At 43.3% G+C, this 22,537-nt stretch overlaps 2 long non-coding RNA genes across 2 annotated transcripts in view; one reads left to right on the top strand and one right to left on the bottom strand.

The window, feature by feature from the left end:
• Positions 1 to 22,537, top strand: part of LOC144770418 (uncharacterized) — a 361,721-nt gene that overhangs the window by 17,596 nt on the left and 321,588 nt on the right. Inside the window, exon 2 of the long non-coding RNA XR_013598886.1 lies at positions 19,862 to 19,941. This is a non-coding gene — a long non-coding RNA (uncharacterized LOC144770418). The remainder of the gene's footprint in view (positions 1 to 19,861; positions 19,942 to 22,537) is intronic.
• LOC144770417 (uncharacterized) overlaps positions 1 to 22,537 on the bottom strand; it is a 177,593-nt gene that overhangs the window by 78,476 nt on the left and 76,580 nt on the right. The gene's annotated exons all lie outside the window — the stretch shown is intronic.

Here is a 22,537-nt window from a genome sequence, read left to right as displayed (position 1 = left end):
ACGACTCTAGCATAGGTTTTGCACGGCAAGTCTACCCTTCCAGTACAAAATACTATGCTTCGACTAACTTTTAAAACTTTCACTACTTTGTGTGGATTGTGCAGTGCATCCCATATGCAAAGTCAGAAAAGAAAGGAGAAATAAAAGCAGTTCCTCTCAATGAATGTCTGACAAAATATCGATAACACAAATATCGATATACAAAAATATCGGAACAAAAATATCGAAGTCAAAAATATAGGAATCCTATCCCTAACAAGGTAAGTACAAATATATCGAAAAAAATATATAGAATGACAAAAATATCGTTTTTTGTAAAATATCGTTTTTTTTATTAAATAAAAATCTAATATTAACAAAATAATACTTATAAATGTAATAAACATATTTAAAAATGTACTATTATATTTAAAATTAATACATAATGTAATACAAATTAATATTAATAAATATATAATACATAATATATTTTTCATTAATATTAACTCTAAATTAATTATTTTCATAACTTATAAAAAAATAAAAATATAATAAATTACTAATACATTTATATACATAAAATAATCACATAAATAACAATTAATAACAACATAATACTAATAAAAAAACTAAATACATTTTAGATAGTGTATGAGTAAAAATTACTATTCCCACTCCAGAGAGTGCAACAGTAGGGAAAGTGTTGGATAGCGTAGGGGTAACAATTACTATTCCAACTCCAGAGAGTGCAACAGTAGGGAAAGTGTTGGATAGCGTAGGGGTAACAATTACTATTCCCACTCCAGAGAGTGCAACAGTAGGGAAAGTGTTGGATAGCGTAGGGGTAACAATTACTATTCCCACTCCAGAGAGTGCAACAGTAGGGAAAGTGTTGGATAGCGTAGGGGTAACAATTACTATTCCCACTCCAGAGAGTGCAACAGTAGGGAAAGTGTTGGATAGCGTAGGGGTAACAATTACTATTCCAACTCCAGAGAGTGCATCAGTAGGGAAAGTGTTGGATAGCGTAGGGGTAACAATTACTATTCCAACTCCAGAGAGTGCAACAGTAGGGAAAGTGTTGGATAGCGTAGGATTAAAAATTACTATTCAAACTCCAGAGAGTGCAACAGTAGGGAAAGTGTTGGATAGCGTAGGGGTAACAATTACTATTCCAACTCCAGAGAGTGCAACAGTAGGGAAAGTGTTGGATAGCGTAGGGGTAACAAATACTATTCCAACTCCAGAGAGTGCAACAGTAGGGAAAGTGTTGGATCGCGTAGGGGTAACAATTACTATTCCAACTCCAGAGAGTGCAACAGTAGGGAAAGTGTTGGATAGCGTAGGGGTAACAATTACTATTCCAACTCCAGAGAGTGCAACAGTAGGGAAAGTGTTGGATAGCGTAGGGGTAACAATTACTATTCCAACTCCAGAGAGTGCAACAGTAGGGAAAGTGTTGGATAGCGTAGGATTAAAAATTACAATCCCAACTCCAGAGAGTGCTACAGTAGGGAAAGTGTTGGATAGCGTAGGGGTAACAATTACTATTCCAACTCCAGAGAGTGCAACAGTAGGGAAAGTGCTGGATAGCGTAGGGGTAAAAATTACTATTCCAACTCCAGAGAGTGCAACAGTAGGGAAAGTGTTGGATAGCGTAGGGGTTGAAATAACATACTTATAAAAAATAATTCATTATTACTTAATTACATTAAAATTAGTTCCCACCATATTCCCCTATAAACACACAACCCACAACAGAACACATTTATCAATTAATGACTTATTTAAAATTAATTAGCAATTAATTTTAATTATTTACCAATAATAACAATTAATGTATGCTTCCTACTAATTAATAATGAATTCTACATAATTAAATTACTTCCCACCCTATTCCCCTATAAACCCATAACCCACTACAGAACATATTTATCAATTAATCAATTAATTAAATGAATTAAAAAGAATTCTCAATTAATTAATTAATAATTCCTACTAATTAATAATTAATTTAACATAATTAAATTACTTCCCACCCTATTCCCCTATAAACCCATAACCCGCTACAGAACATATTTATCAATTAATCAATTAATTAAAATTAATTAAAAATAATTCTCAATTAATTATTTAATAATTCCTACTAATTAATAATTAATTTAACATAATTAAATTATTTCCCACCCTATTCCCCTATAAACCCATAACCCGCTACAGAACATATTTATCAATTATTCAATTAATTATAATTATTTAAAAATTATTCTCAATTAATTAATTTATAATTCCTACTAATTATTAATTAATTTAACATAATTAAATTACTTCCCACCCTATTCCCCTATAAACCCATAACCCGCTACAGAACATATTTATCAATTATTCAATTAATTATAATTATTTAAAAATTATTCTCAATTAATTAATTTATAATTCCTACTAATTAATAATTAATTTAACATAATTAAATTACTTCCCACCCTATTCCCCTATAAACCCACAACCCGCTACAGTACTAAAAGACAACATTTAATTAAATTACATTAAAAATAAATTATTAAACATAATAAATACAATATAATATACACAAAATGTATTTAAAAATCAATATTAGTAACATCGAAATTATTTACTTCGATATTACTGACATCGATATTTAAAACTTCGATATTACTAATATCGATATTAAGAGTGTCGATATTACTTACCTTCTATATTATGTCCCTTCGATATTTAAACTTCGATATAATTGTATATCGATATTTAAAACTCGATATTTTGTCTGTGTACCCTCTCAATAGTGCCTATTTCATAAGGGTTTTATTTTTTATGCAAAGCCATGTTCTAACTTTTTTAGTAGACAGGGTTTTACATAAAAAAGCATTGGCTGATGCATGGAAACGCCCATGCATCACCCATGGAACGGCAACTTGACTCTAAGTAATGCACAGCAGAACTAGGCACTGCTTTGTGTTACTTTCAGGTTAACTTCCAGCGCAAAACAAGTTATATACTTGAAAAAAAATAATTGTGCTGATTTGCATTATTTTTGTGATGCAAATACAGTACCAAATTCTTAGAAAATATACCTCTGAATGTCAGTGCTTAATTTGAACGGGTGGTTACCGGTGTTTAGCAACGACACTTAATTGCCAAAACTGGCACTTATGACAGTCTTGTCACTTACCTGGTCTTGCGTGTGTTTATGTCTACTACTGCTTTTAATGATTGGTGATGCTGCACCTGCACCACTAAGGGCTGATTCATCATGGCATGCATTAAACATTGAGAATGTCATTCTACATTATGTTTACAGGCATGACTTAATACCTGTGCTTTTATCTTACCTTCTTTTTATTCTAGGTCGGTTGTTATAACTAAGGTATACTATATACACTTGTGATTGCAATTGGGTATTTATACACATATGTACCTTCATTATCCCAATCCTCAGTAGATTAGGTCATTGGTCCTGATGAATTGCTGAGATCGATAGCAGCTGCAATTTGGCAAGAAACATGTCGACCTACTTTTACACAACACTTTGAGCTGGATTGGACCACTAGATCCACCTCCAGCCACTCATTGTTTTTATTAAAACAAGGAGACAAACATAATAAATATGCCAGGGTACCTCTCAGTTATTTTTATACTCGCATCACACCTATCTACACTAAATCACACAGATCACTGCCACTTATACTTCACAACGGCAAAAATGAAGATCTCTGGTAAATAGCCCCGCGAGGGGCCCATTAGACATTTGCAGTTCCGGCCCAATGAAGAGCTGCCCTACGATGAAGCATGACATCAATCTGGGTGTGTGAGGGCCATTGCTCCTGAGCAATCAGATCTCCCAATCTGATTTCTCAGTTTATCTCTGACCACTTATCTGTAACATTTTCTTTGATAGGAACTGCATACTCTTTGGATTTACATAGCCTGGTTGGGAGTTCGTATGCTGGACCTTTATGCGCTCCTAGTACCCCCTTTTGTATAGTGACTTATGACAGTCTGCCACATCGTGGAGCTGTTTGTCTAATTTAGAGATTAGCAAAACAACAGTTGCTTATTAATTCAACATGCATTAAAAATGACTGATACCTGCCACCCAATACATTCTTACAGCTTTGGGGGCCTGGAATAGTCTCAGTTGTCACACTTGTAAGTGTGAGATGGTAGTAGCTGTGTTAGTACTGTCACTGGCAGCACTGGTAGGCAATGGGTGGTACAACCTGCAGTGACCTCATGAAGAGAATGTCTGATGTTACTACGCATACATTCCCCACGCATAGCTTAACAACGCGGTCGTTACAACGACCACGTTGTTACCACACGTGCCGTTACATCGCAAGTCGCGTCGCAAGTCATAACAACGACTTGCTGAAGGGGGCATGCTGGATTTTGGAATAGTATTAGTTACTATTCCTACTTCAGTTTGTGCAACAGCAGGGAAGTCATTGTTACGACTTGTGATGTAATGGTAATTGTAAAGTTTCCGCGTTGTGTTTACTGCGTTGTAAATTCTGTTTTCCCATGACGAGGGCCCCACCACTTATGTTTTTACAAATCAGTTACTGCTGTATGTGTGCAAAAGTATGTACCAGTCCCAATCTTGTCATTGTTATGCAGATGAGCACAATATACCCAGGGCCACTGGAATTATGCCATTCTGCTGCTTTTTTTCACATAATTATGGATTTGTAGATTTTGCCACCGTAACTCATCATATGTTGCATAATCCGCAGATTTTAATAAAAAAATGTTTTGTGCTCAAACAGATCAAAAATGGCAAAAAGCGTAGGGGTTTGTGTTCTCACGCAGTGGAAGGCCCTTATTATAAGGTTAATCGGCCATCTTTCAGTTGCTTATTTCTGCATTTGGTTGCTAAATTGTAAAATGAGCTTAAATCTTTGCCCAGAAGGTATTACCATGTGTAAAAACGACAAAAGAATCAATCAATCAATCAATCAATCAAAGCATTTATATAGCGCACTACTCACCCAGAGGGTCTCAAGGCGCTAGGGGAGGGGGGTCCGCTACTGCTCGAACAGCCAGGTCTTGATTTGCTTCCTGAAGGCGAGGTGGTCCTGGGTCAGGCGGAGGTGGGTCGGGAGGGAGTTCCAAGTCTTGGCGGCGAGGTAGGAGAAGGACCGTCCCCCTGTGGTGGCTCTTCGGATGCGGGGGACGGCGGCAAGGGCGTGGCCGGTCGATCGAAGCTGGCGTTTGGGAGCGTAGAAGTTGAGGCGGCTGTTGAGGTATCCTGGGCCTTGGTTGTGTAGGGCTTTGTGTGCGTGGGTGAGGAGACGGAAGGTGATTCTCTTGTTGACCGGGAGCCAGTGCAGGTCTCTCAGGTGTCCGGAGATGTGGCTGCGGCGGGGGATGTCCAGGATGAGTCGTGCTGAGGCGTTCTGGATCCGCTGGAGTCTTTTCTGGAGTTTGGCGGTGGTTCCGGCGTAGAGGGAGTTGCCGTAGTCCAGACGGCTGGTGACGAGGGCCTGGGTGACCGTCTTCCTGGTCTCGGTGGGGATCCACCGGAAGATCTTACGTAGCATGCGCAGGATGTTGAAGCACGACGAGGAGACGGCGTTGACTTGTCTGGTCATGGAGAGGGAGGAGCCCAGGATGAAGCCCAGGTTGCGTGCGTGGTCTGTTGGTTTGGGTGCGCTGCCTAGGGCGGGGGGCCACCAGGAGTCGTCCCAGGCGGAGGGTGAGGATCCCAGGATGAGGACTTCCGTCTTGTCCGAGTTCAGTTTCAGGCGGCTGTTCTTCATCCATTCGGCTACCTCTTTCATCCCTTCGTAAAGGTTGGCTCTGGCGGTGGTGGGGTCGTTGGTGAGGGAGAGGATCAGCTGGGTGTCGTCAGCGTAGGAGATGATGTTGAGGTTGTGCTGGCGTGCGATGTTTGCGAGGGGGCTCATGTAGACGTTGAAGAGGGTTGGACTGAGTGAGGAGCCTTGAGGAACGCCGCAGATGACTTCGGTGGCTTCTGATCTGAACGGGGGGAGGCGGACTCTCTGTGTCCTTCCGGCGAGGAAGGAGGTGATCCACTCTAGTGCCTTCTCCTGGATTCCGACGTTGCTGAGGCGCTGCACTAGTGTACGGTGGCAGACAGTGTCGAAGGCCGCGGAGAGGTCCAGGAGGATGAGGGCCGCCGTTTCTCCGTTGTCGAGCAGGGCTCGGATGTCATCGGTGGCTGCGATCAGGGCGGTCTCGGTGCTGTGGTTGGCCCGGAAGCCAGACTGAGAGGGGTCGAGGGATCCGTTCGTCTCGAGGAAGGCGGCCAGCTGCTTGTTGACGGTCTTCTCGATGACTTTTGCAGGGAACGGGAGCAGCGAGATGGGGCGGTAGTTCTTGAGGTCGGTGGGGTCGGCTGATGGTTTCTTTAGTAGAGCGCTGAGTTCGGCGTGCTTCCAGCTCTCCGGGAAGGTGGCGGTGTCGAAGGAGGTGTTGATGATGTCCCGCAGGTGGGGTGCGATGACAGCTTCGGCCTTGTTGAAGACGTGGTGAGGGCAGGGGTCGGTCGGAGATCCGGAGTGGATGGAGTTCATCGTGCGGACGGTGTCTTCGGTGTTGATCGGGGTCCAGGCGCGGAGGGTGGTGGTGGGGGGCGGTGGTTTGGTCGTGGCGTGCGTCGGTTGAGTGCTGAAGCTGTTGTGTATGTCCGCGATCTTGTTGTGGAAGTAGGCGGTGAGGGAGTTGCAGAGGTCTTGCGAAGGGGTGATGTCGTTGTTTCCGGCGTTGGGGTTGGAGAGCTCTTTAACGATGTTGAAGAGTTCCTTGCTGTTGTGTGCGTTGTTGTCCAGTCGTTCCTTGAATGCAGTTTTCTTGGTGGCGTGGATCAGTTGGTGGTGTTTTCGGGTGGCGAGCTTGAGGGCAGTCATGTTGTCCGGTGTTGGGTCTCTGCGCCAGGCTCTCTCGAGGGCTCGGCAGTTCTTCTTGGAGCTCTTGAGTTCGTCGGTGAACCATGGGGCTCTCTTGCTGCAGGGTCTGCTAGGCGGGGTCCTCAGAGGGGCGAGGTCGTCTGCGCAGTCGCTGATCCACTTCGTGAGGTTGGTGGCCGCTTGGCTGGGGTTCGTTGCGCTGGTGGGTGGGTTCTTGCTCAGGGAGGTCGTGAAGTTATACTATAAAAGAAAGTGCCACATTATGCTGTACAATTTGCCTTTCTTTGCCACATAATTTAGTCAAACCTGCTTCAAATGTGGTGATTCCTGTCACATAATTTCAGTGGCCCAGAATATACCCGAGTTCTACAGGTACAATAGATGACTATGAACTGATGGCCCTCGTCAAGGCTCAGATCTTTCTCTATGTATTCCAACATTTCCAACTCAGAAAAATCCCTTTGAGATGCACTCCCAATACTGCTCACCACACTTTCATCACATTGATCCTAATTTAAATTACACATTCTTGATTAGGGACTGGGGGGGGTGGGCTAAAAAATCTGCCATGGCTTTTTTCTGCCCTGTCACACAATCAAATCTATAAATATATTGCCACTTTTTTATTCAATCAATCAGGGTTCTTATAGAGTGCGGCTAATCAACCGTTAGGATCTCAAGGCGCTTGGGGGAGGTTCTGCTTTCAGTCAAAGAGCCAGGTTTTGAGGTCCTTCCTGAATTGATGCAGTGAAGGTGATTGCCTGAGATGTAGAGGTAGAGAGTTCCTGGTCTTCGCAGCACGGTAGGAAAATGATCTTCCTATGGCCGAGGTCTTGCGGATCCTTGGAACAGTGGCCAGGGCCAGTTGGGCCAATTCAAAGAGTGGCTCTCACAGCTCATTTTGTGTTGAACAAGAAGCTTGTGGTCTTTGAAAATGAAAAATTCTGACCCCCACAAATACATTCTAAAATGGTGCACGCCTCACGCCTCAGTACAAGGATCTGGGCCTAAATCCATCGTTTTTTTGCACTCCACACCACCCTGGGTTAGACACTGGCTATATGCAAATCAGCTCTGACCCTGTGCCTCATGGGAACAGTCCAGTCCGAACTACCAAGCCATGTCTTTCCCAGACCGGAATCAAGCATCCAAGGACCGGTTTCTGGCTTTCAGCCTTCATCAGCCTGGATAGCTTGACTCCAGTGGTGTGGAGAGCCTGGGACTCACGTCTGAGCATACCCAGCCCACTCGGGGTGAAAATTGCAAAAAACACAGTTGATGGACAGAATGTAGAACAATGTCATACATTCACCCCAGTACAAGGATCTGGGACTAAATCCATCATTTTTTTGCACTCCACACCACCCTGGGTTAGACACTGGCTATATGCAAATCAGCTCTGACCCTGTGCCTCATGGGAACAGTCCAGTCCGAACTACCAAGCCATGTCTTTCCAAGACCGGAATCAAGCATCCAAGGACCGGTTTCTGGCTATCAGCCTTCATCAGCCTGGATAGCTTGACTCCAGTGGATCCTCGCCATGGGGCATTGGCATCACTAACAGCTCTCAACACATTCTCTTTAAATTCAATCCCCTTCCTGGGTACCTGGTATCCCACATAATCTAACAATTTAACTCAATCTTACATTTTTCCTTTTACAGAGTTACACCATTTTCTCTTAGGATGATCAGCTCAGGCACCAACACACTATTATGCTACTGGAACTAGAAAGAACCACCAGAATAGGGGCGTGGCCAGGGAAGGTGGCCAAGTCGACGTTTCTACCGGCGCTCCTGTCAACACAGGCTGAATCTGGCAAACATCCTGCAGTACTCAAGCAGCAATTCCGCATCGTCGGTCTGGGGTGATGCCGCTCTCACCCTGGGACATGCAGAGGGTTTAATCCTGTTGCTCAGAGCGAGTGGTGTGTTCCAGCAGGAGGGCAGCCTTTGTAACAACCAGCACCATTTTCTCTGCTCTGCATGAGGCTTAGTAGAGATACTTCCAGAAACCAGAGGCCGGAAGAGCAACCGAGACCCGAAAAGGCAAATATGCTGACGGGCCCGCTGAAACAGATTACCAGGTAAGAAGTGCTGGCCCGACAACCTCCCCTGTGATTCCGACTTGCCTGGAGGGGAGCGGGTTCCTGCGAGGAGCTGCGGTGCTGGGGCTGCTAACCCAGGATGATGAGGCCTGCATCGGTGGTGACGCAGAGGTGCTTGCCTTGTGCTTTTAGAAGGGGCTCGCCCCGGAGAGTGTGGGGAGTCCCCCCTGAGGGTTCCCCGAACATCTGTCGAGTGGTGAGCCCTTCATATGCCGGACTTCAGTGGCGAAGAGCTGGTCTCCGGCCTGTAGGGCCTAAGGGAGGGCGGCTGCCCAGCTACCCCCGAGTGACTCCTAGTCAAGTCAAGTCAAGTCAGGATATTTATATTGCGCACATATCACATCCAAAGAGTCTCATGTCGCATGCAGACGGTTCTGACAAAAGGTGAGCAGCTGAATTTAGCAGAAAAGCCAGGTTTTAAGCTTCTTTCGGAAACTGGTGTGTTCAGAGATTGTGCAAAGGCTCAAGGGAATATTATTCCAAAGGGATGGGGCCAAAAAGGAGAAGGCGCGGCCTCCATTCCTGGTAGTTTGGATTCTCAACGGAGTGAGCAGTGACTCCATGCTCAATCTCAGCTGCCTCCTTGGTACATACCATGTGAGCTTTTGGTTCCAATATTTTGGGCCCCTTCCATACATGTGTTTATGTACCATACATAGTGTTTTAACAATGATCCGTTTTTTTACAGGCAGCCAATGTAAGGTTTTTAGACATGGCGAGGAGGAAGTCCCTCGGGGAAGATCTAAAACCAAGCGCGCCGCCCTGTTCTGTTAGAACCTGCAGTTTCCGGAGGTGGCCTTCGTTTGTGGCCAGAAGTAGCGAATTGCCATAGTCTAACCTGTTTATAATCAGACCTTGTACCAAGGGCTTGTGGGCTTCAGCTGGTAGCCACTTGAAAACCCTGCATAAACTACGCATGATTCCAAAGCAGGTACCCACAATATGGTTTACCTGGGTTTTCATGGATAACTTATTATCCATGTGCAGACCCAGATTGCAGACCGATTCCTTAGGGGCAGGACTCTCACCCAGCTGTGAAGGCCACCAGTCCTGGGTCCAATGTTCGGTAGCTTTGCCAAACAGCATGACCTCTGACTTGCTGCCGTTCAGCTGCAAGTGATTACGGCCTATCCAGTTTCTTACCTCTATCAGGCAGTTCTTAAAACGACCTTTGGTCTCGCAAATGTCAGGGCCAAGAGTGACCAGGATTTGATGTGTCGTCGGCATAAGATAAAACATCAAAGACGAACGCTCTGATTACTTTGGCCAGGGGGGCCATATAAACATTAAAAAGCGTAGGGCTCAATATAGAGCCCTGCGGTACACCCCTTGTGACTGGCCGTGAACTCGCCAAGGTCTTGCCTATTTGAACTGTGGTCGTCCGATTGGATAGATAGCTGTTAAACCATTCCAATACCTTCCCTCTGACACCAATCTCCCATAGTCTCTGCATCAGGATACGATGGGAGATGGTGTCAAAGGCCGCAGACAGGTCCAAAAGGACAAGAATGGAAGATTGACGTTTGTCCAGAGCACGCCTAATGTTATCTACGACCTCAACCAGTGCTGTCTCCGTACTATGAGCGGCACGGAAGCCCGATTGTGAGGGGTCAAGTAGGTCATTCATTTCAAGATATTTTACCAGCTGTTCGTTGACAGCTGCTGCCAGCATTTTTCCAAAATATGGCTATAAGGAGATGGGTCGATAGTTTATAAGGATATTAGCGTCTGCTCCTGGCTTTTTCAATATTGGCCTTACTCCCGCCGCGTTCCACATAGTTGGAACATCCGCTTCTCGCAGAGACATGTCTACGGGCTGAGGAGCCAGCCCCTTACCTTGCAGATGTGCTGACTGAGATCCAAACTACATGGGACGAGATGGTCCATGAGATAGACTCTTTTGCCATTGAGGTCAACTTGCTGCAATGTGAGCTACACAAAGTATCGGACTGGGTGACTACTACTGAACAGAATGTAGACACTATGCAGGCAGTGGTCCGCACACTCTGATTCACTGTTCTTGACATCTAGTGGTGCAATTAGATGACTGAGCGGAAGACTCTGAAGGGAGGTCACGTAGGACTAATCTACTTGTCGTAGGTTTCCCTGAGAAAGCAGAAGGACCCTCAGCGGAATTATTATTGGAAGAATAGATTACAATTGTCCTGGTCCCCCGGATGTTCTCTAAAATTTTCACCATCGAGCGAGCCCACAGGGCGTTTTTCCCTCTGTCCAAGCCTGGTGCGCTGCCGAGAGCTAATATATCCCGGCTTTTCAAATTCTGGACGTCATCCTACAAACTATCTGCACCTTGCTGTTTGAAGGGCACCCTATTTCAATCTAGCCAGACTACACGCAGTGAGTACAGGACCAGTGGAAAACATTTCTTGAGGTAAAAAGACGTCTTCGGGATTTTAATCACAAATACAACCTCCTCTTCCCAGCAAACTGCGGGTCAAAAGCCAAGCAAAAGACTTTTTTTTTGTTCTCGGTCACGGAGGGGAGTGACTGGCTGGACTCCCGCGGACATCCTCGTGCCTGTCTGGTCGGGACGGAGTCGTCCCAATCATCAGCGTAGGGCAGATCAGCCCGAGATCAGATCAGAATCAGTGAAGGTCCCATAAAAGGACTGGGAGCCCTGGACGAATCGGAGTCTGCCCTGATGGGACGTTGCAGGCCATGGAAGCTGTTCCTAATTCGGCTGGAGCATATCAGGACCAACTGATAGACCACAGCCAGAATGAGGATATCGCCATTTAAGGCTCAGGGCGTTCACAACGAACAACACACATAAATGTCTGTGCCAGATAAGTGGAATGATATGTATCTGTAATGATATGAAGGAGCGCTGGTGCTGATATGTGGGGGGACGTTTGCTTGAGTTACTGTATGAGGGGGTTATTCCTCCAGAGTATAGCTAAGTGATGTCGACGGGGGGGCTTAACCTCCTAGAGGTTGGCACCTGGGTGGATAGCTGGAGGTCTTCACCTCACACCCCACCCGCTGACTAACCACTAGTGCAGCACAAAAGTCTGTGGAAAGTTAAGACACAAACAACACAAAAGAAAAGGAAAACGGAATGGGGAATATCAGCATGTGGTTTCTTGTTTTTATCTGTTCTGGTTTTAGTTGGGCTATGGGGTAGCATTTCCAAATCCTTACCCTGTCTGATATTAGTCCGGAGAGGATGGCAGTACTGCCTATGGGGAAGGGGCAAGTTGAATCGGAATATAATGTACTTGTTGTAGTATGGTTGGGGTCATTGACCCTGCTTCTGTGTCCGAGAAAATTGTTTGTATTACCAGGAGTATCCCAGTGGCTGATTGGGTTGTGCAAGGCAGTGTTGCTGACATGGGGTGATGTGAGAGTATTATGTGACTTATCACTACCTCCATGACAAAGTTGATTACCTGGAATGTCTGTGGTATTGCTGCCTTTGAGAAACATAGAAGTGTGTTTGCTTGTCTGAAACGGTACAGGGTGGAGGTGGCATGTCTGCAATAAAACCATATATGGGGGGGACTCCTTACCATGTTTAAGGAAACAGTGGAGAGGGCAGCTTTATGCCAACTCGTTGGATAGCGATGATAACTGAGAGAAACGACTCCTAGCGGGCACGTGCGGTAACCGCCCTCTGCTGGAACTCCTGATGCTTGGCTCTGGGATCCCTGCATCGCTCTCCTATACTGTACAACATGTGGCTATCACCTGGGAGACCGTGGTCAGGCAGGTGGTACGGCATGCCCCTTATACCCCGAATATGCTTCTGTGGACGGTACGACCTTTCTCATGTATCGCTGACTCCATGTCTGTGCGGCGCTGGAAAGAGGAAGGATGCCAGCTGATGTGGGATCTCTATGTTAATGGGCAATTTATTACATGGGAGGAGGCAACGACTTCCTATAATCTGGGGACGGGACAGTTTCTACCATACAAAAAGATATCAAGGGTTGAGCAGGAGATCTGGCTGTCTTTCCCCGAGGAACACGCCAGCACTAATATATTGAAAGTAATTCTGTGTATGGAAGGGGCGATGTTTGGTGTCTCATCTCTGCCGAGCCTTATGGGATGACTTACCGAATGGGACTCTACCTGTGCAGACGAAATGGGAGGCACATTTTGGAGAGCCCCTTACGGAGGGGGAATGGTAGAGGGTCCACAAGGGTGTCTGAGGTGTAATCTCAAATGCACGGCTTAAGCCCCTTCCATATAATTTTGTGCATCAGACATACCTTAATTTACGGACACTGTGTGCGATTTACCCAACCCACCCTGGAACATGCCCACGATGTGGGTCGCCGGAGGCTGATTTTCTCCCTATGACATGGGCCTGTCCATCCCTTACTTCTTACTGGGAAGCCATACTTGCACAGCTGCGAGAGGCTACAGGTTGGGTGGTTCCCATGGAGATCTGACAAGTGCTGCTCAGGTTACTTCCTGCCCCCAAAAAGAAGAAACTAAGTAGAAGATGTGTTCTCCTGGGACTGGTACTAACAAAGTGATGCATTGCTATTGTGTGGCTTTGACCTGCTCCCTCCACTCATTGAGGCATGGGTGAGAGACATGTGCCAAAGGGTGACTGCAGAGGCGGTTCAAATTAAATACACCCAGAAGGATAAAAAACTTAAAGACGATCTTCAGGCATTGTCCTATATGTTGTCTGACTTGAGCGAACCACAGGTTTCAGGGGGGCCTGATACTTCGGGTTAGTGGGGTACCCTGTGAATCCCAGAGAGCTGATCATTAGATGGCATATGACTGGCAGTGCTAGAGAGCACATTGGAGGACCGGGACGCATTTGTACATTTTACTCTTTCGTTGATTTGAAACCCTGACACAGAGCTGTGGGGAGAGGGTCTTGGGGGAGTTAATCTGTTAAAAATTGGCATGGAGCTCCATGGACAAGGTGGATTCTTTTAAGCTCTGGGTAATGCAACTGCAGTGGATCCTATTTAATGATTTTCATGTTTCATCTGAGGATTGGGACATTTATATGCAAAGGATTGATCTGTTGTTGCCCTCCCCTTCTCTCCCCATCTTGGATAACATGAGAATTACCGATGATTCTGCGTCTTGTTCATTTACAGTTGGGTGGAGGAAGGATGGGAGAGGGAGGCTGGATCTCACTCCGGTGCATGCCTATGAAAATACTGTCAATGTGATTCTCAAATGCCAATAAAGTAAAAAAACAAAACAGAATATATTCCCATCAACACATGATTCCTTAAACATTACTAATTAAAAACATGGCCCTTTGAAAAACAATGGAGGCTGAAGACCGGCCAAAGGGAACTTGTTTATAATGGTACGCCCCTTCAGGGGTCACGATTGATCTTTAACTCCTGGATTCTCTTTCTAACTCCACTTGGGGAAATGCAGAAAACAAATCTACGGTTGTGTACATTGACACCATTTAAGAAGTGACAACATATCCATGATGTCAGTTATGGGGTGCCCTGCAACCCAAATGATCCATCTTCAATCATCTTGATCCACAAATATCCTAAGATTTACACTGGGTTTGTGTGACAACACAATTGGACAAAACTACTCAAAGCTTTCTATCGCCACAATATCCTGATCCAATAAGTATTTTAACTGTCTTCTTCTTAATCTCATGGGCGCCATAGTGATCATGTGCTCATATTGGCCAGCATTTATCTTTAAAACAGTTTAATGGGCTTAGCCCTTTACATTTCCCAAAGTGTATGAAAATACTTTCAGAAATCTATCATTCCACTTGTCTTCTGACACATACCTGATTTAATTTGAGAAGATAACTTGGTCAGTGTGGTTAGGATTGAGAATAATATCCACGTTTCTGTTCACCACGACTGAACTAACATGACCCATTGTCATTCGCTACAAAAATTGTGACATTTTCTGTCGAGTTTCCTTCAAAAGCTAACCTCTCCTGATATTCTCCTACCACTTCTATCAATTGTTTCCCATGCTCAAATATCCTCACTTTAAATTTATTAAGTGTCTTTCGCCCAAATTTTCTCTCTTACTGATGCTTTTCACGTTCTTTTTTTCAGTTTGAATCGTGCTTACCACTTTTGCAATTCTCTGCCCAACTCTCAAACTGATTGAAGTGTCCCTTATTGTTGCACCTGAAACATACAAAGTTCCAACCTGGACAGCTATTGACAATTTGCAAGGTGCATTTTGCTCCCATAGTGAAAATAATTATTATGCTTAGACTTGGCATCCTTATCCGTCCAAGCCTTTCTGTCATTATGGACAGCCATGCTTTTGCTCAAATTGATATTTGCTATGCCCGACTACATTTTGTAGATGCAGATATTTCTCTCATGTAGTTGAAGGTATTTTATGTGCTTGTTTCAATAGACATCGCTTATTAGAGAGTGGTATTGTGTTATTGACACTAACCACTCTTGCACCTTTTACTATTCTTTTTCTCTAGTAATTGATCAACGACAATTTTCTCCATAGAATCACCATAGTCACACATGGCTGCCATTGATATCCTGAGTGTCACTATATACCTATCTATTGGGTCTTATGGCAATAGTGCCCATTGGAAAAAAGATCTAATTTGAATACTACATTTTCTTTGGCATTATATCTTTTGTCTAATATTTTGATCAATATGGAATATTCATCAACAGTTACCATCTGAGAATCACCTTCCCCAACTCTGATGGTAATGTCTTCACTAGCAAAGGTCGTAGTTTGTTAGGACCTAAAGAGTGTTTTTAAAAGAGACAGTTACTTTTCTGTAGCACTGCTGTCCCTATTAATAACTTCCAGATATGTGTCAAAATCCTCTTTCTATTGCACCGCTCCAATGGTCGAGGGTCAAGTGTTGAAAGAAACTGAGAAGGATGAGGAGTTACACCCTCCATCACTCCATACCAACATTCAAAATGAATAAATTAGGTCCACTCATGGGTCCGTGAGTTCACAAGTTGCTGCCTACGTACTTACTGATTCACTACTTCCCTAGACTTACCCGTGCATCATTCTGCCTCCGACAAGACCCTTGCAAATACTTTGCTGCATGTAGTATGCGCTTTGTTAATGTATTATGCTACTTTGTATTGTGTATTTCCCTTTAAGCAAGATGTACTCATTTGAATTCCTATGTTCCATGTTCCATTGTGTACTCACTGTATTCACTGTTAGTCAGTTTCCTGCTGATAGCTGATGTATGTGGACGTGCTCATTTATGCGAAATAAATCTACAACTGAATCCAATTGAATTACTTATTTATTGAACTAACTAGCAGCCCGTCCCGATGTTGTCCGGGTATGAATTGCTGCCGGCCAGTAGTATATTGTTTTGTAGGATTTGGTTTTGATAGCATTTCTTATCTGTGACAATACTGTGAAACGCTCCGATTCACAGTGCATTGCTGATGCACTTAAGAGTGCGCGTTCAGTAGTGTGTGAACTCGAGTTTCCCTACTTTATTTTTCCTTGCAATATTATATAGCACAAACTCGACAACATGGCATGAGCACAATTTACATTACAGAAGAACACATTAATTTGTGGTAGGCACGGGGAGACAAAGCGATTTGCCTGGAATCACAGGATGTTGAGCTGATGCCAAGATTCGAACGTAGCTCCCCAGCTCTAAATTTCACAATTCTAGAACTTGTGGCGGGAGGTGTGTCTAAAAGTGTATGTTGGTGCCGGCCATCAATGAGAGAGACATGTGCATTTTTCAAATGGGTGGTGAAAAAATATGAGTATGTTGCTGGAGATGTGGGCCGTTGTGCCACCAATGTACTTACCGGGGGAGGGTAAACACCCATTATTCCGCAACTTTCTTTCCGCATACCATCACTACGCATACTTTCATTACGAAAGTACCATGACTCCGCAATGCCATTATAACGCATGGCATTACATTTTATATGCATACATTTACAACGAAATTCATTGTAAATGCATGAACGGTAAAAGCATGTTTTGTTTAATGTTTGGATAAGGTAAGTATGCGTATAGGGGTATATGTTTTGGGGTACTGAGGTATATGTTTTGGGGTGTTTGGGTATTTTAAGGGTTCAGATATAGTTTTGGGTTATGGGGTACAGGGGTAGTTTTAGGGTTTAGGGATATGTATGGGTTTTGGGGTACAGGGGTATTTTTAGGGTTCACGGGTAGGTTTGGGTTTTGGGGTACAGGGGTATTTTAGGGTTCAGGAGTAGGTTTGGGTTTTGGGGTACAGTGGTATATTTAGGGTTCAGGGCTAGGTTTGGGTTTTGGGGTATAGGGGTATTTTTAGGGTTCAGGGGTAGGTTTGGGTTTGAGGTACAGGGGTATTTATAGGGTTCAGGGCTAGGTTTGGGTTTTGGGGTACAGGGGTATTTTTAGGGTTTAGGGATAGGTTTGGGTTTTGGGGTACAGGGTATATTTATAGGGTTTAGATGGGTTAGTGTTTATGGGTGTTGGGGTATTTTAAGGAGTACGGGTGGGTTATGATTATGGGGTGCAGGGGTATTTAAAGGGAGCAGGGTGGGATTAGCTCACGATATGAGACATGGCATGAAGGGCGGAACGTACCACACGCCCCCAGCATTTGTCACGCCCCCAGCACACGCCCACAGCACAACGCAGACACACCCACAAGGGACTACTTAGCTGGCACGGTTCTTTTACCTTTTAAATGTATATGGTGGGCGTCTGCATAGCCTATGTCCTTCTGCTGCAACTGCCCTTTTTCTGTATTGGGTGTTGTGATTGGTGCTGTGGTTCCTGAGATTACCCGCCTCAAAGGTTTGGGCTCTCTCTTTATTATATTAGTATAGATATACTACAAAAACTGGCGACGATCGGGTTTGTTAAAGAACCAGGAACTCTCTTTTGGATTTTATTTTTCCTTCTTCTTCTTCGTTAATTTATTCTAATTCTAACTTTGGAATCGTGTATTTGTACTTCAAGTCAACGTTTTTCATGATTGTTAAGGAGATTTCAACCAACTCTACTGAATTTTTTTTTTCTTCAAGTATATTTCTGCAAATGAACTGCAATTGCTGCTCCAGATAAACTACAATTGCTGGGTAAATTTCTTCTGTATTGAAAATTATCTACAAACAGTGAGTAGATCGAGTGGTTTCTTTTTCACCTGCCTCTCACTCACTTTATGTTATTTTTCATTTTGTTAAGTAAACTCTATCGCGGTGTTTACCTTTGAAATTTCTTCTCCGTTGTTGCGCGCATCTTCGAACTTTCGCAACGCTTGGCAACGTGTGTTGTGCTCCGAGCGAGCGCTCGCATTTCCATGTTTGACGTTGCTTTGTAACCTGTGATGCAAAGGAAGCTAGCGCAAGGATAGTCACGTCAGAGGTCACGTCGCGTAACCCGCGTATTTGCGTGCCTCCATCTTGAATTTCTTGAAGAGTTGTATGAGCGTTTTAAAGCATTTGGGCACGTCGATGCTTCGCTTTTCTTCAATTCCTCTACGGATGTACGCAGCGTTTTCTACAATTTCAGCCAGCATTGTAAGTTTATTCTGTTTTGTTTCTTTTATTTACAAATTTTATTTTATTTTAAATATCTTTGAACAACATGAGTAATGACAATTCTAGCGGCAATTCTGCTTCTACTAGTGCTTCTTCGAACAGTTCAATGTCTTCTTCTTGCATTAATATTAATATTAGTACTCCTAAAGAATTTTTGACTTCTCCTGGTGAACCAATTATTAAGTGGTCTGAGTGGAAGGATTATTTTCTTAATTACATAGCCACTTTAGAGGATAATGTTGGAACTTTAACACCAGAACGTAAAATGAGGATGCTTTTGCACAGTCTTGGACCAGAAGGATTAAGAGTTTATAACCAGATGCAGAAACCGGAAAGATCAGGTGATATTGACATTTTTAAAGCGGCTATTTCTGATCTGACTGAGCATTATTCACCTACTGTGTGTATTGGCGTTCTTCAAAAAAAAAGTTGGAGAATGAGTCTGTAGAGGAGTATGTTTCCCAATTAAAATTGTTAGCTATGCATTGCAAATTTGGAGTTTTGCACGATGAACTCATTTGAGATCAAGTTGTTGTATGTTCAAGAAATAAAAGTATTCAGGATAGACTTTGGATCGAAGGAGAATCTAGCCTGAAGGATGCAATTACATTATTGAAAAAGACTGAACTTTCAGACAGAAGTTCAAAGGCTTTGTCAGAGCAGTCAGAATCTTCTATCACTACTACTCCCACTGTTAACAAAGTTTCTGTCAACAAAAGCAGTAAAGAAGTGTCTAAAAAAAAGAACAACAGGAGCTTTCAAACTAATAAGAACTTCCAAAAGAGATCTTTCAATCAGAAACCGTTCTATAAGCAAACTTATAATAAGAATGAGTCTTCCTCTTTTGCTTGTTATCGTTGTGGAGACAAGAATCACAATGCTGGGTTTGATAAGTGTCCAGCCAGATCTGTGAAATGTTCTAATTGTGGAGTTTTGGAACAGAAGTTCATCACAACGACCTAAAGTGTCTTGTGTCAATGACACTGATTCTTCTGACTATGATTCTGACTTCAATAATTCTTCATCTGGTATCGCAGGGAACTTTCAGTGCAATATTGTTTTGAATGTTGATGATAGTGTTAAAAGTAAACCTTTATGCATTGTTAAATTTGGTGGAATTCCCTTGCAGGTCGCGGCGGATTCAGGTTCTCCGTTTACAATCATTAACAAGGATGTATGGGAGAAAGAATTAGTTAATGATTTAGGTCCTCACCTTGAACCTACTGATGTTTCACTGGAAAGTTTTACCGGTAACAAAATTGAAATGTTGGGATATCGTATGTTTGAATTTAAGAATCGTACTGCCTTTTGTAAATTGTATGTTGCTATTGATGGTCCTTCTGTTTTGGGTTGGAGGGATCAGAGATTGTTACATATTATTCTTGATCCCAACAGCCCTGAACAACTCTCGGTTACTGGTGAGAGTGAAGACACAAAAAACTGGGTCCTAAAGGAGTTTCCTAACGTGCTTTCAGGTAAGATCGGTAAATTCAAAGGATTTTCACATCTCATTAGGTTAAAAAGTGATGCAATTCCCAAAATCCATAAAGTTCGCAATATTCCTATGATTGTTAAAGATGAAGTCAGAAGTAAGTTATTGAAATTGCAAGAGAATGGTATTATTCAGCCCATCGAAGCAGCTGAGTGGATTTCTCCACTGGTCGTCGCGAGACGTGCCAACGGGAAAATTCGCTTATGTGTTGATCTTCGTAATTTGAACAACAATATAATCGTTGATCAATATCCTTTGCCCAGGATCGACGAAATGTTGTCATTAACTCGTGGTGCAAAGTATTTTTCCATGCTTGATTTATCTTCAGCGTACCACCAGATTTCTTTACACCATTCTTGCAGAGATTTGACAGCATTTTGCACCCCTTTTGGTTGTTTCCGTTTTCGCCGTATGCCTTTTGGGTTGGCTTCCGCTTCTGCGGTGTTCCGAAGACTTATGACACAGCTTTTTGGGGATTTGCATGGCGTCATCTTTTTTCAAGATGATATACTCATCATGGGAAAAAATGCTGCTCAACATGATTCTAGATTGAGGAAAGTTCTGCGTATTCTTGATGAAAGGTGTCTTACGGCTGAGGTATCAAAATGTAAGTTTTCAGAGAACAAGGTAGTATACTTAGGGCATGAAATTGGAGAGCAGGGCATTAGACCGAACACTAAGTTAATTAGGGCTATTTTGGATGCAGCCGCGGGCCGTGGATGGAGTTACGGTGGGGTAGGGAGGTGGGGAGGGGGAGGGGCAGGGTGGAGGGACCTAAAAACTGGCATATGGATAATTGCAGGTAAGTACACAATTTAATAATAATAATTAAATTGTGTACTTACCTGCAATTATCCATATGCCAGTTTTTAGGTCCCTCCACCCTGCCCCTCCCCCTCCCCGCCTCACCGTAACTCCCTCCACGGCCCGCGGCTGTTTGGATGTACCTTCTCCTGGGTCCGAGGATGATTTAAGGTCCTTCTTGGGTTTGGCTGAATTCTATTCTAAGTTTGTTTCTAACTTCTCAGAAAAAACATACCCTATGAGAAGTTTACTGAAGAATAAGGTTCCTTTTGTATGGTCACAAGAATGTCAACAGGCTTTTGATCTTATTAAAAAAGCTGTTTGTGGCGATCCAAATATTCAAGGATTTGATCCAGCTGCTACCACATTTGTTACCACGGATGCTAGCTCCAAGGGGTTAGGAGCGGTTTTAAGCCAAATTTCTGAATGCAATCAAGAAGTGGTTATTGCATTCGCTTCCAGATCTTTGACACCAACGGAAGAGAAGTATTCCGTAATTGAAAGGGAAACATTGGTTGTAGTGTGGGGACTGGAGCATTTCAGGAAATATGTGTGGGGAAAATTCTTTTATGTGAGAACTGATCACAAACCACTTACAAAGTTAATGACTATTGATGGTCTTTTTAAAGCTACTGCTAGGATAGCGAGGTTATCTATGCGCTTACAAGATTTCTTGTTTGAGGTTAAGTATGTTCCAGGGGCTAAAAATGTTATTGCAGATTTTTTTTGTAGATTTTCTTTACCAATTTTTGAGGCTGATAGAAACTCTTGGAACGATTTTTCTGTTGCAAATGTAATTGCCAATGACAATGTTTTTGACTCTATTTCGTTGGAGCAATGGCTTAAAGCTGATTCTGATGACAATACTTTAGGTATTGTCAAGTCTAAAGTTGTAACTGGATGGAATGATATTTCTAAGAAGAACTTAGATGAAATTTTGAGAGGTTTTTGGGAGGTCAGGGACGAACTCTCTGTGTCTAACCATTTTCTTATTAGAGGAGATAAAATAATTCCTCCAGAGTCTTTAAGGGATAGGATAATACAATTATCTCATGAAGGGCATCCAGGGATTTCTCGTACGAAGTCTAGAGTAAGGGATCAGTACTGGTGGCCTGGAATGGATCGTAAAATTGAGAAATTTGTCAGGGCATGTGTCATTTGTTAGACCTCTGATAAATCTAAAAAGACTTTTAATCCACCATTGGGGGAGGTTACTTCTCCAAGTCTTCCTTGGGAGGATTTGGCATTGGACATTATGGGTCCTATCAACTGGTTTGATCAAACAGTAAAATATATCATTGTTTTGGTGGATTTGTTTTTAAGAGAAAATTTGTGTACAAGAAGTTTGTCCTTTATCTATTCTTACGGATAATGGTGCACAGTTCAAATCTAAGGAAATGGATTTGTTCTTTGTCTCTAATGGAATTAAGCATAAACGGTCTCCATTGTATCATCCTTCCTGCAATGGTGTTGTGGAGAGACTTAACAGAGTTATTAAAAGTACTTTGCAGTTGTGCATTAAATCTAAACTTGGGTGGGATAGTGAATTGTTGAAAATGTTATGGGCTTATCGTGTGACGCCCCATCCATCTTTGGGTATTAGTCAATCAATCAATCAATCAATCAATAAATAAATTTGTATAGCGCTCTACTCACCCGGAGGGTCTCAAGGCGCTTGGGGGGGGGGGGTCCGCTACTGCTCGAACAGCCAGGTCTTGAGTTGCTTCCTGAAGGAGAGGTGGTCTTGGGTAAGACGGAGGTGGATGGGGAGTGAA

This window comes from Lissotriton helveticus, chromosome 7 (genome assembly GCF_964261635.1).
Source record: "Lissotriton helveticus chromosome 7, aLisHel1.1, whole genome shotgun sequence".
In the NCBI taxonomy this organism is placed as follows: Eukaryota; Metazoa; Chordata; class Amphibia; order Caudata; family Salamandridae; genus Lissotriton; species Lissotriton helveticus.
The sequence above is the reverse complement of the archived record's forward strand: the minus strand, read 5'-3'. Positions and strand labels throughout refer to the sequence as shown.